Source organism: Antechinus flavipes, chromosome 1, assembly GCF_016432865.1.
Source record: "Antechinus flavipes isolate AdamAnt ecotype Samford, QLD, Australia chromosome 1, AdamAnt_v2, whole genome shotgun sequence".
NCBI lineage: Eukaryota > Metazoa > Chordata > Mammalia > Dasyuromorphia > Dasyuridae > Antechinus > Antechinus flavipes.
Window position 1 is genome coordinate 568,081,109 of NC_067398.1, and position 13,938 is coordinate 568,095,046.

The following is a 13,938-nucleotide window of genomic DNA, read 5'->3' on the forward strand; positions in this document are numbered from 1 at the left end:
ATTCACTACTCTCAAGGAACAATCATCTAATGGGGGAAGGTAACAAACAAAAGGAAGCTGAAAGACTGGGGACAAGGAGCTAAAAAGGAGACTGCCACATTCCACAGCTAGACATATGCTTATCCACACATATCTTAAGAGGAGTATTCTAAGGGTGAAAATATTCTCAGCCCAAAAGAGGAGTATCAAGAGTTCCTCAGAAAAAAAATACATTATTTCTGTATTAGCATTCTTCCCAACTGCTGTCATCCTTTCAGATGATTTTATATAATACATATATGTTTATATATACATGTATATTTATACATATATATTTATTTATTTATGAGTATATACACATATATAATATGCATGTATAACCTTCTAGTCAAAGAAAGATTTCTTGGGCAAAACAAAAATAGCAAATGAAATTTTAGGCTGCCTTCAGAGAGACACAATGTCCAGGATTTAGGGAATTAAGTGTTTTACATTCTGCTCTATTCAGATCACATCTAGAGTATTCTGTTCAGTTCAAAGCACTATATTTAATGAAGGTCATTGAAAAGCTAGAGAGAACCAGTACAGGAACAGTATACTATATGATGACTAGTTAAAGGGACTAAAAATATTCATCTTGAAGAAAGGAACTTATAGGATCATAAATTTAGATCCAGAAGGTACTTTGAAGATCACTTAATCTGACCTTTCATTTTGCAGATGGAAACCAAGAGTCAGCAAAGATAAGTGAAATCATACAATCAATAACTATCAGAGTCAAATCTGAATCCAGGTCCTCTGATTTCAAATCTATTGCTTTTTCCTCTGTACCTCATTGCTATTCATTATAATTGTCTCCAACTATATGAAAAACTGATATGTAGAAAAGAAGTTGGACCTGGCCTGTTTAGCTTAAGAGCACAGTTCTAAGAACAATTTCTGATGGCTGCAAAACTATAAATCTAGACTCAATATAAGGAATAATAATAATAATAATTAAAGCGATCTACAAATGGAATGGACCTCAAGAAAAAGTGGATTCCCTCTCTAAAAGTCTTAAAGCAAAAGTTAGAAAATCATTTGTTCAGCATTTTACAGAAAAGCTCCTTTTTAAAAAAAAGTCTTTGTTAACATAAACTTAAAATAAATATTTCAACATACATAGAACAGAAAATGAGAGAGCTACACATGAAACTGTGAACTTTAGTTTTAAAAATATGTTAAACTTAACATGATAGTAACAATATCATCCTGCTTGTCTTTGCTCCCTTTTCAGCTTCTTTCTGCTATCTTCTGTATATTTTAAAAATATTTCACTGACACTCCGCTTTTTTGTATCACTTTTACTAGCTATTCATTCTGTACTTTTACAATTATCTCCTACCCCCCCAAAAGTCTTTCCTTGTAACAAATAAGTATGGTCAAGGAAAATCGTTTTACACTTCCAAACATATGAACAATTCTTCGCCTTTAATCCATCATTTCTCTGATAAGAGGTGGAAAGTGTATTTTATCATCAGTCTTAAGTTATCAATTGTTATTGCAATGATCAAAGTTCTTAAGCTTTTTAAAAGTTTTCTTTTATATTATTGTCTTTATTATATAAAAAATTTCTTCTAGTTCTGCTCAACTGACTGCATCAGTATATAAAAGCTTTCCCAAGTTCCTTTGACTCTGCCATATTAGTTATTTCTTATGACTCAATAATACATCATATGCTATAATTTATTCAGCCATTTCTCAGTTGATGAATATCTAATTTGTCACCTGTTCTTTACTACAACATGAAGTATTGCTATAAAAATTTTTTTAATGTTCTTTTCCTCTGCCTTTGATGTCTACTGTTTTTCTTTACATAACCTAAAATCATTGGTTGTTTTTTATACTTTCTTTCTCTTCTTTTATTCCTTCCCTTTGTCATTTGCCTTCCAAAACTGAATTTTGTTTTGCTTGTGATTATACCTCTCCAGCTTTATGTAAAGGAATACATTCTCAGAATTTCAAATAAGTCAATGAACTTGATCAAGGCCAGGTTCCCATACATGTTAGCCATTCCAAAATTTTTCTTTTTTTACTGCATCAATGAAGAGTACTGTTTACTTATGTCTCTTAAATATTATAAATTATTATAATTTTCATTATAAAAATTATTATAAAAATAATTTTGAACTGGAACCAATTTGGTTAATCATAAATACAATGAAACCTAACCTTTGTCTGCCTCAGTTTCCTCATACATAAAATGGACATGAAAACAACACCTACTTCTCAAGGTTATGAAGATAAAATGAGATGACTTTTGTGAATCAATTTGCAAACTTTAAAGCACCACAAACACTATTAACATTATTATCTTTATTAGCTAAGCACCAGCATTTTAAAAGCACAAATATCAAATTTCTCATATTAGATTCAACATCAATTCTTGAAGAAGATTCAGTAGTATATTAGAATGGATCAGCACTTTAACATTAAACTATAAAATATCATTTGAAAAGGAATTTATCTGTCCTGTAAAGGAAACATAATGGAAAAACTGACTATACAGTTGTCACCCAAAACAATAGAAAGAAAAATAAATTGCCAGTTTTTCTCTAGTATATCTCTATAACTAGAATAGTCAATAACAAAAGTCTCAAATATAGTATTTTTTCCAGAGAATCCCATGGGACAAAGAATCCAATATTCATCCTGAATAAGCTCCTACAAATAGACAATGGATTTACTGCTTGCATAACAGGAATTTGGGTTCTCAGACTAAGATTGCCTACAGCAATGATGCAAAGCTAAAATAACAGTAATAACAATAGTAATGGTGATAATAACTTTTAAAATTTAAGAAGCCAGAACAAGAAGAATAGAATATACACTATAATGATATGATGAAAAAAATGAGAATAAATGAACAAAGAATTCTGATGGAAACTTTGAGGAAATTACAAATGGTGTTATGATACTTTATAAAAAATTAATTAATAGATATATTCATGTGTAAGAGAAGTTTTCCCAATGAGATTTTATCAAAAACTGAAGTTCTGTGATAAAGAGACATAGAAATATAAAGAGAAGGAGAGAAAAGGCAGGGACCAGAAATAGAGATGACTTTCTCAGGTTATTCCTACTGCCATCATCAGAAGTATTCCTCCCCTGTTCAGCATCCAACTTTCAAATCAACGTCTTCCTCTTCCTTTGCTATTCCCCAAAATTCTATTATCTATCTCATCTGCTCCCAGTTTTACCTACTTAAAAATCCCTTTCCTTTGACCCAGACATTTCAGAGAATGATATGGACAACGAACTCCTGGATTCTGAAGAAGATAAATTGTAGATAGCAGCTGAGGGGGATGGAACTGAGACCCATTCAAAGGATAGTGTGAAAGGTTTCTACATCTCCCTCCAGAACTCTGGCTTCCATGATTTCTTATTTAAGCCAGAGGTACTCCAGGCTCTTGTTTGTAGATTGTGGCTCTGAAAGTTCAGCAGGAGTATATATCTCAGGCCATCCTGGAAATAGATGTCTCGTACCAGACCAAATCAGGCATAGGAAAGATGAGCTGTGTTTGTGCTGGCCGTGCTGCAGCAGTCTCTGCCAGTCACTGGTCAGATTTCTCCACTGATGATATGTCATACTCAGGAGCTGACCTTTCAGATTAGCAAGGAGAATGAGCATTTTTCGAAATAAATGCCCAATGTCAAGGTGATAGTGTTTTTTTGGAAGGATGAGGGAGATGTTGCTCATGAAGAATCGTTCATATCTTGTCACAGAGTTGTTATTATTGTTCAGTGATTTCCGTTGTGTCCAACTCTTCATGACCTGACTTAGTGTTTTCTTGGCAAAGATACTGGAGTGGGTTGACATTTCCTCCTCCAGTTCATCTTACAGATGAGAAACTGAGGCAAACGGCATTAAGTTTCCTGACTTTAGGTCTGGCAGTCTATTTACTAGTTGCCCTTCATTGTTATGGAGACTTTGACCCAAAATAAAAATCTCATTCTCAAAAAAAAAAATTTTATCCTGAAGAAGTGTAACAAAATGCTCAACTATTGTGAAATGTATCAGGATATTCAGAAAATTTTCCACATGACTCCACCATAAGAAGTTGTTCATAATATTGAATGCTATCCGGAGCAAAAAAATCTGCCTGTTCTGCTACAAGTTCATGAAAGATTCAATGAAAATCTTTATGAGTGATAAGATGGAGTTGACAGTGCATGAGCTGTAATAGTATTATGTAAACTGAAGGATAATGAGAAGAATTGAAAACTCTGACTTCCTAGGTAATCTTATATTCAACTAGAGAGAGCTCTTTATGAAATTTGTTCAGCACTACAGTAATAATGGCCTAATTTCTAGTGGAATAGAACTCCCCAGCCATTGTTATGTATTGTAGGATGTCCCAAGTGGAGAGATTATCCCATTATCATCAGAATATGACACATTTCCAGTGCCAAATTCTTATGGTCATTATCTTGTTTGATCAGAGCATAGCTAATGAATTAGTGAACACTGCCTTCAACTACAATAACCAGAGAACTCATGGACACAGCAGATTTGTGATTAAAAATAATATCAAAATCCTCAGACATCCTGGTCACTTAGCAGTGAGTTGTAGTTATTGTTTTTCTTTGTCCTTCAATCTCAAAGAGGACCAATGACATCAGAAAGGTGATGTCTTGACTCACAAATGAATTTCATCAGTGAGCTGTCTGACGAAATCAAATTTTTTTCTATATTAAGTAGATATAGTGGAGGACTTGGACTTTCTTTGGAGTATCCTTCCCTCCTCAGGAGCCAAGCACTTGTACACTAAAGTGAAGGAGATACTTATGGTCACCTGTCCCAGGCTCCCAACTTCAAATACCTTGTTTATATCATCCTCAAAATTCCTTTATAAATTTGCCTCGTTGGATTTTTTAAAGCAAAAAATGAAAAAACAAAAAGAATATGTAAAGTGGAAGACCAGAAGATATAAAATAACTATCTCTACCCTAGAAAGAGTCTGTGGCTCGAATAACTAAATTACATATGAAGAAACCAGCCAGAAAATAATTTACCTCCAGCCTCCAGACTACATTTATACTTTTGTCCTTAGACATTTATATATGATCCCCAAAGGAGCAAAGAGGGGGTCCTAACTCAATTGAAAGTAATAACTTTAAGGCAAGCGCTAAGCCTCTACTGAAGGAAAAAAAAATTTTTTTTTGATGCTGAAGGACTATCTAACTGGAAAAGATAAATCTTTGCCATATATTGCCAGGAAATGACAAACATCAGAGCTGAGGATCTCTGAGAGTTAAAGACTTTTGCTGTTTCTGAGCTAAAGGTTGTTTCCCTGGCAGAAAAAACTCTTAAGCAAAAAACAGCATTCTGGATGAAAAGATTAGTGGCAGTACCAGCCAGTCAAGCCAGTAAAAAAGACTTTGTGAAACTGCTCACCTAAGAGCAAGGGGAAATGAGCTCAGAAAATTGACCCAACCAACAGAGACATCATGCCCTTAGAAGAGCCCAGCAGCTGGACAACTTGCCTGGCCCAGACAGGCAGCAACAAGGGAATGGCAGAACTGTCTATCTGCCATTTCCCAGTCCAAAAGCAACTGATCCTGCTTGACCACCACAGGGGCTGAATGATCTACTTGTCCCAGCTCAGCAGTAGACTTGCCCAATTATCTTACAAAGAGTCGGCCTAATTATATCACTAGTGTAATTAGTGTCATGGTAAATAGTATAAGGACTTTTGGAAAAGAAAGAGTAAAAAGGCTCTGTGTTAAATTAGTTCTATCATTATCAACCCATTCCACATGTGATTTTTCCAAGTTAATTATTAACTGAAATTCTTTGTGATAACCAAAATAGATATCAAGATAGTTATCTGAGCCACAACTGGAGTTGGAATAGAATGAATATTAAATTAGTATAGAAAATAATAAAGGCATCTGCTCTTCTTTTAATCATGTTCAATCTTTAGTATCTAGATACTGAAAATGCAGAGAAAAGGGTGCCTCTGAGGATTGAGTCAGAAACTGCAATAAGGCATGACCTCTATTAGAGAGAACATTTCTTTATTAGTCTGCATGACAACAGCTGCATCTGCAGAGAGAGAAAAATGAGGAACTAGGAAAGAATCACAAAGGAGTGCAATAGAATGGAAAATTCTTAGTAGAAATATTGTCTGGATATAGAATTCTGATTTTTCATTTAATTCTGTTTAGAAGGGATGTATTCAAAGAGATTTTAAAAAAAGAGAGAGAGAGAAAAGGTTCACATGCACAAAAATATTTATAGCAGCTCTTTTTGCTGTAGCAAAGAAAGAGAAACTAAAGGGGTCCCCATCAATTGTGGAATGGATGAACAAATTATAGTATATGGATATCATGGAATATAACTGTCCTCTAAGAAATGATGCAGGGAATGGGTTCAGCAAAACCTGGAAAAACTTGTATGAACTAATGCAGACTGAAGTGAGGAAGAACCAAAAAAACAATTTATATAATAACAACATTTTAAAGACAAATTGTAGAGGGCCGGAACTCTAGAAAAGTATATTTGAACCAAAGATACTTACAACAGGGTGTTAACTCAGTGTGATTGATGAGATAATGGTTCCCTAGCTCACATATATCTAGTATGATATATACTCTAGTTGGCATATACTCAGTATGCTGTAATGATGTAATTGCAATAGGGTAGAACTGGGGACACAGTCATAAACAGACTGTGAAGGAGACAATAAAGACTTTAGACTCTATTCCTCACTATCCTTGTGGTGACTATACTGCTGAGACCAAGGCCATCCTGAAAGCCTCCAGAAAGTGAGCCCTGACATTACACAAACAACTTTTAAAGACTTAAAAAATCTAATCAAGGAATGATCAATCATGATTCCAGAGGGCTAATGAAGAATGCCAGCCACCTTCCACCTGAAAATAGATTTAAGACACATATATATTTTTGTAGATTGATACATTTTTGAAGATGGTAAATATACGATTTTGTTTGTTTAAGTTGTTTGTCTTTTTTTTTTTTTTTTTCCAGTGGGAGTGGGGAAAAAAGGTGGGAAGGAGAGAAAATACCATTACTTTTAATTGAAAAGAAGCAATTAAAAAAAATAAAAATCTTTATTTTTAATTGAAAGCTACTTCTTTAAACCTTTCACCTAATCATTCTACTTCTATACTCTGGAATAAAAGAGAATAAGTTTAAACATTTTCATAAGTAAATCCTTTAAAATTTTAAAAGAAGTGATCAAACACTTCCTAAATCCTATCTTTTTTAGACTAAATATCAACAATTCCTTCAATAATTGATCCTAATGTGTTATAATTTTAAATCCCTATAGGGATTTAAAGATTTATAGGTTTCGTCCCTTTCTTATGTATACACTTCTGACAAAAGGTTTTGGCAGAAATGATGGAATTAGTTAAGAATTTCCTGTGGAAATTTGAGTAGAAGATTGAACCAAACTGATTAAAAAAGTCATTATTATAATTTCCTGATACCATTTCATACCTGATAACAATAATATAACATAATATAATATAGCATAACACAACATGGTGAAAGAGGTAAAAGTTTGACATAGGGTCAATAAAAGCTCACCTGGACTTAAACATTCTTTAAAACTCTTATCTCTTTACCTTTCTGGATTCCTTCAAGTCCCAACTAAACATCCTATCTGTTATATGGAATCTTTTCAGGTCCATTTTAATTCTAGCGTCTTCTCTATTTTAATTATTCCCTATCTATCCTATACATATCATTTTGTCTTTTCCATTAATATTGTGGACTCCTTGAAGGCAGGGATTGCTACTTTCTGTATCTCCAACACTTAGCAGTGTTTGGCACATAGCAGGTACTTCTGCATATTGACTGACAAAAAAAATTTTTTTTTAAATTAGCAGGAAATGGGTAGCTAGCTGGTGCAGTGGATAAAGCACCACCCCTAAGTCAGGAGGATCTGAGTTCAAATGTGACCTCAGACACTTAACACTTCCTAGCTGTGTGACCCTGGGTAAGTCCCTTAACCCCAATTGCCTCAGCAAAGAAAAAAAAAGTAGCAGGAAACAAGGGAGATTCATTTCATTGAAGTCCAATTAGTAGCTGGATTACATTTTTAAAACACCCTGGTGTTTTATTCCTGGTGATTAGACAGATTCACTGTCAAAAGCTATATGAAAATACTTGCTCAAAAAGAATGAGTCCTCTGCGACAAGCACTTGTTGATAAGTGCCTTGAGTGTTTCAAGAGGATAGCTGGCTCAGGCTTTGAGACCTCTGTTATGTTACCACTGATTTCTTACTTATGATTCCTTCTTTTTAAAAAATATCCTCTCCTTCCCTGCCTTTACTACTCAGCTTGCAATGCACGTACATATTGTATGGTTCTTCATACTCTTATTCTTTGCAGCCACTTCATTTTTAAAATGGAAACCAGATACTTCTCTTTTATAGTCAACTTTTTCATTGCCCACAGAATCCCTCTAGTGCCTGCACTTCAGATTTATTTACAATAGTACCCAGAATAATCTCATTACTTATTATCTTGAATTGTACATTGATCTTTGTAAAAATAACAGCTGGTGTTTGTATAGAGCTTTATACACATTACCTCGTGAATATATATGTGAGTATACATACACTATAGACATTATTATCTACATTTGAAAGTAACAGAGTTTAAGTGATTTGCCTATAGTTGCACAATTTATATGCAACTGAGGCAGCAGTCAAGTGTCAATGTTATTGTCTTTGAGTTTAGTACTTTTCATTAGGACACACTATTTCCCTAATAGTGCTTAATCTACTAACTTTTTATTTCACATTCTCAATTTATTTTTTATTGACATTATAACTGGAGGATTTATGAAATATCAAGACTTTAAAAGTTTTTGGAACAAGTTTTACTGTCTGATTCAATCTTGAGAAAAGACAAAAACAAGGATAAATTTGAGAGTAGAAATCTTAAAATCTGAGTCAGGACTTTGCTTGATGCCTTATCCATTTATAGAAATGAATTCTCAGGTCATCAGAAATAGGCATTGTCACATGTAAATATACCAAAGAAGTGGGCTTTAGGGCATTGGAAGACCATAGTATGTAATGTAAAGACTATAGAATGTAATTTATAGTTGCTTAAGGCTCATCACAAAGCTAGTAAATGTCAAAAGTAGGATTTAAATCCAGATCTTCTTTACCCAATTACAGAATTCTATCCACACAGCCTCTTTGCTTGAACTCTGGAGATTCTCAAAAAATTCACAGAATCTCAGTTGGAAGTAACCTTAGAGGCCATCAAGTACAACCTATATCCCAAATTCTAAAGAACTGTCTTGGGAGGGAGGAAGATACATTTATTGAAGTCCTTTTTTAGCTTAAGATCCACATAATACAATTTTTTTTTGTAGCTTTTTATTTACAAGACATATGCATAGATAATTTTTCAACATTGACCCTTGCAAAACCTTCTGTTCCAACTTTTCCCCTTCTTCCCCCCAAACCCTCCCCTAGACAGCAGGTAGTCCAATACATGTTAAATATGTTAAAGCATATGCTAAATGCAATATATGTATACATATTTAGATATCTTGCTGTACAAAAAAAATCAGAGATAGAAAGAAAGTAAAAATAACCTGATAAGGAAAACAAAAATGCAAGCAGATAATAACAGAAGGAGTGGAAATGCTATGTTATGGTCCACACTCATTTCCCACAGTTCTTTCATCAGGTGTAGTTAATTCTCTTCATTACTGAACAATTGGAACTGATTTGGATCATCTCATTGGCACATCCATCAGAATTGATCATCATATAGTATTGTTGCTGAAGTATATAATGATCTCCTGGCCCTGCTCATTTCACTCAGCATCAGTTCATGTAAGTCTCTCCAGCCTTTCTGAAATCATCCTGCTTGGTCATTTCTTATAGAACAATAATCCAAATAACACATTTTAATACAACACTTAGCAGGGGTCCTCAAACTACGGCCCTCGGGCCAGATGCAACAGCTGAGGACGTTTATCCCCCTCACCCAGAGCTATGAAGTTTCTTTATTTAAAGGCCCACAAAACAAAGTTTTTGTTTTTACCATAGTCCTGCCCTCCAACAGTCTGAGGGACAGTAAACTGGCCCCCTATTTAAAGTTTGAGGACCCCTGATTTTAGAGTATAGAAAATTGGTAAGTTAGAGTTGTGTTCTATCATATGATAATCATCACAAGCATAAATAGAAAGCCCACCAAAATATTTTCATATACACTTTGACAGTGAATCTGTCTAATCACCAGGAATAAATCCTATTGGGTGTTTTAAAAATGTAATCCAGCCTCCAATTGGTTGTCAGTGAAATGATCTCCCTTTCTCTCAAGGCAGTTCTTTAAATTCTAGGAGACCCTTCATTGTTAGAAACTGTTTCCTTGTATTCAGTGGGAACCTGCCTTTCTGCTTTTTTTTCCTGCCATATGAGATCAAACAGAATAAATCTAGTCCTTCTTTTCTAGGAGCGTTTTTCAAATACTTTAAAATCGTTGTTATGCTTTTTCGCCTCTCCTGTAACACATTCCCTTCTCCAGGCAAGATTGTCCTACTTTCTTAAATTGATACAGTATGATTTCCAGTACCTTTAACATACCCTCAATATTCTGGCTACCCTCAAAACATTTGTTTGTTTATATCTTTAGTAAAATACGATGACTAAAATCGAAAATAACAAGTTAAATATTATTGTATTGTATAGAAGAATTATTATTCCTGTTATTCTGTACTCTATTCCCCTCTCAAAGTAACCAAAGATTTTTTTAGATTTTTAACCTATATGCAGTGCCACACTATTGACTCATATTGAACTTAAAATCCTTCAACTCCTAGGAGTTCACCTGAACTATTATCTAGATACACAATTTCTATTCTACATTTGTACATTTGGTTTCTCTATTTGAATATAAGTAGAAGAATTTACATTTATACCAATTAAATTTCATCTTACTATATCTTTCTAGACTATTAAGGTGTTTCTTAAATTCTTTTTTCACTTAATAGTATTTTTTTCTAATTACATGTAACGATAGTTTTCAACCTTCTATTTTATAAGATTTTGAAATCCAACGTTTTTCCTCCTCCTCCCAGGACAGCAAGTAATCTGATATAGGTTGTACATGTACAATCATTTTAAACATATGTGTAGACATATACTATAGATATTATTAGCCACATTTGAAAGTAACAGAGTTTAAGTGATTTTCCCACAGTTGCACAATTTATAAGCAGCTAAGGCAGCAATCAAGTGTCAGTGCTATTTTCCTTGAGAATGTTGTAAAAGAAAATCAGAACAAAAGGAAAAAACCATGAGAAAGGGGGAAAAAAGTGAAAATTGTATACGTCAACATACACTCAGTCCCCATAGTTCTTTCTTTGAATGTGGATGGCATTTTCCATCATAAGTCTAATGGAATTGTCTTTTCTTCAATTCTCTTAAAAGAAACAACATCCTTTACACAATTTTTACATGGCACTTCCTTGTTAGTAATATTTTGTAAACTGTTTTTTATCTATACCACATCTCTCCACTGCCTTTTGGGTGACCGTCAATTTCAGTTCTCTAGAGAATGTAATATTCCATGACTTTCAACAATACTGTAGATAAATGTAAAAACAACATCACATATTATTTATCCAGTGTGATCTTTTAAAAGAATTTTTTTGTCATAAAGCAAAAGAAAAAGATTTGACAATAAAAATAAGTGCTAGTTGAATCCTTCTTTGCATATATCTTGTACTTCCCCCATGTAGAACTGTGACTTATCTAAGTAAAGGAAGTTCAGGGACTGGGTGCAACACCCTTAAGTAAGTACTTTTTAGAAAGTCAGATCACTGTCACAACTGTCAGAGAGATTAAAGATTGAGACTAGCAGAGGGAGATGCTATTTAAATTAGCAATGAGCTCCTGAAAGTTTCTGTATCATTTTTCTTGTTGGAAGAACAGTCCCAAAAGAAAGTGGAAACAGATTCTAGGGGTTCTTAATCAAGGATCCACAAATCTGGTTTTGGTTTTTAATATTTTGATAATTATATTTCAATAAACTTAATTTTTTATAGTCCTCTACGGTTTATTTTATGCATTTAAAACATTATTCTGATAAGGGAGTCATAGGTTTTCACTAGACTGCCAAAGGAGTCCATGATACAGAAAAAGTTAAGGGTCATTATCCCAAGGTAATGGAAGAAGTACATGGCTTGGTAGATAGAAAACTGGGCCTAGAGTCAGAAAGATGTGTCTTAGGTAATAACTAGATGACACTGGGCAAATCACTTAACCTCTGTTTGCCTCAGTTTTCTCAACTATAAAATGGGAATAACATTATCACTTACTTTCCAGGATTGTTAATATAACATTTGTAAAGTATTTAGCATAGCACTAAGTAAGCATAGTAGGCATGTAATAAATGCTTATTTCCTTTCTTCATTACAGCTCATCAAATAGTATAAATCAGTGAACTTAAGTTACCTAAAGGTCAGTGATATTTCAGGGGAGATCAAACAGGTATTTTTGGCCTAGGCACTAGCGGCAGCAGTATCTGTCTCAGACCTAGCCTGAACACATTGCTCAGCTTATCTTGAAGTATTCATTGATGTTTCTAGTGCAAAGATCAGGCTACACTGTTGGGTCATGCTCTTAACCCAGCTCAGTGGATTCACATCACTCTTCAAAGTTCTGACAATCATTTGACTGCCACAAGTAATTAATAATTATATATACTATGGCTAAAAGATTGACAGCCGATCAGGACCTAGCTTGGGAAGTCGGATTTGTGTACTAACCTCAGGACACAGATCATAATACCTTAGAATAGTCCCACCTATTTCTGGTTATTATTTTTAATTTGGTTCATTGAAATCACCTACTCTATTGACAAGGAACTTGGGCAAACCCTAAATTACAGTATTATTGTCTGGCAAGACCCATAGAACATTACTTCTACAGCATGAGAGACCTACTCAGTCCCCCGGAAATCTGAATTTCATCATCCTGTTCAGAATGAGAAGTTTCTATCACTGGCTCAGGACAGAATTATCTCATTATCCATGTTCCATGGAGGGCAAAATCCTCTTGTAGGATCTCCCTAGCTTTCCTGATGAGCCCGTGTCAATTGAATGTTAGCCCATCAGATATCTGTGGTAGGATCTGGCTCAGATTCAAGGTATGATGGTTTCCCATATGATACTGTGAAGACCTGCATGATCAGTAGATAGCAGCCCATGGTTTCCGCTATGCCATCAGCCAGTTAACCAAGAAGATGCCTTCCCCTTTCCAATTCCCTCAAGTCGTATCTATAAATTCCTGAACAAGCAAAAGTTATAATTTAAACTAATGTAGTGATAAGAGAGAAAGAAAATGGGCCCTATATGTGCAGTTAGATCTGTTCTGATTACAGCTTGAAGGGAAGCAGGATAGTGATCTCTAGCTTTGTCTCAGAGGAAAACTTTGATTCCTCTGGAAACTGAGTGGATGCCCATCAGTTGGGGAATGGCTGAATAAGTTATGGTATATGATATTACGGAATATTATTTTTCTGTAAGAAATGATCAGCAAGATGATTTCAGAGAGGCCTGGAGAGACCTATATGAACTGATGCTAAGTGAAATGAGCAGAACCAAGAGATCATTATATATGGCAACAGCAAGATTATATGATGATCAATTCTGATGGATGTGGCTCTCTTCAACAATGAGATGATTCAAATTAGTTCCAATTGTTCAATGATGAAGAGAGCCATCTACACCCAGAGACAGGACTGTGGGGACTGAGTGTGGAATCACAACATAGCATTTTCACTTTTTTATTGTTTGCTTGTATTTTGATTTCTTTCTTTTTTTTTTCCTTTTTGATCTGATTTTTCTCGTGCAGCATAATATATGTGGAAATATATTTAGAAGTATTGCACATGTTTAACATATATTGGATTACTTGCTG